This window comes from Octodon degus, unplaced genomic scaffold (assembly GCF_000260255.1).
Source record: "Octodon degus isolate 3935 unplaced genomic scaffold, OctDeg1.0 scaffold00065, whole genome shotgun sequence".
Classification (NCBI taxonomy): domain Eukaryota; kingdom Metazoa; phylum Chordata; class Mammalia; order Rodentia; family Octodontidae; genus Octodon; species Octodon degus.
In genome coordinates, this window is record NW_004524641.1 from 1696605 (window position 1) to 1697851 (window position 1247).

The window sequence follows — 1247 nt, forward strand, 5'->3', positions numbered from 1 at the left end:
ATCATGGACCTGAAGGTGAGGACACAAATACCTGCCTATGTGGCAGAGTATCCCTATAAATGGGAGGGGCATGGAGCCATGACAACCGGCCCACCTGGCCTGAAGGCCCACTCAGCCCACTTCTGCTTCCACTCTCTGCCCACTGAGCAGCTCCCGACTACAGCTAGACTCGGCGTGCAGGTTTGCCTACAGGGAGAGAGACAGCTATGGCATTATTATTCTGTCCATCTGATAACAGCAATTACACTACACATAATTAAACTAGCCCTCTCGCTTGTGCATCAAATTGTCTTTGAACCTGTTAATGCCTGCCTGGAGACCAAAGAGGTGGGTACATGCACTGATATGCTACTAAACTCAGCACCTGACACCTGGGGGAAGTATCAAATAGGATTCTAATCCTGAAAAAGAATCCTATTTGATACTTCCCCCAGTATAAAATGATATATATTCATTAGTTCTTTATCCATCCCATACTATATTTGTTTCTAAAACTACTCATATCTCTAAATATTCAAATGTAACTACCACTAATTGTTAGGATGTTTCCTTCCCATCTATTTTTACTGAAATAATACTTAGCAACTTTTTTTTTTTTGGTAAAAACGTAGTACAGATTTGCAGTACCAAATGACAAAAGGCTTTCTTTCTTTCTTTCTTTCTTTCTTTCTTTCTTTCTTTCTTTCTTTCTTTCTTTTTGTATTTTAGGGAAAAAAAAGTCTTAATTGATTTGTGGGAAAGTTTTGGCTCCTTCCCTTATGAGAAAACAAACTAGGGCCAGCCAGACAGCTCAGCTGATTAAAGCCCCTGCTTAGGTAGATGCAAGGGTTGGGGGTTCAATCCCTGCCCTGCAGTGCCAGCCCTGTCCCCTGGGCATGCTGAGATGGTGGCATGCCTGTAATCTCAGTGTTTGAGAGGCTGAAAAACAGGAAGGACCACAAGTCCAATTTGTGTGGTGAGACCCTGTAGACCCTGTACTAAATACATAAAAAAAAACCCCAAACAACAATAAAAAAATGCCAACTAAGCTAAATTTAACTCAAAGCATACTTGAGTAAATTTCAGTAACAGAATTAATTTCCATAGCCTGCCCTGGAGAGAGATCCTGTTTCTAAGACTTTGGACTTAGGCAAGAATCTGCTGCTTATCTTTTTCACTTCTATATCTCTAGAACTTAGTAAAAGTGATACTTGCACACCCAGCTGGAAATAGGAAAATAACTTTGCTCTCAGAAAGGGAGAGGGAGA

At 41.1% G+C, this 1247-nt stretch overlaps 1 protein-coding gene across 14 annotated transcripts in view; it reads right to left on the bottom strand.

Moving 5' to 3' along the window:
• Osbpl6 (oxysterol binding protein like 6) overlaps positions 1-1247 on the bottom strand; it is a 111387-nt gene that overhangs the window by 22302 nt on the left and 87838 nt on the right. The window lies entirely within an intron of this gene.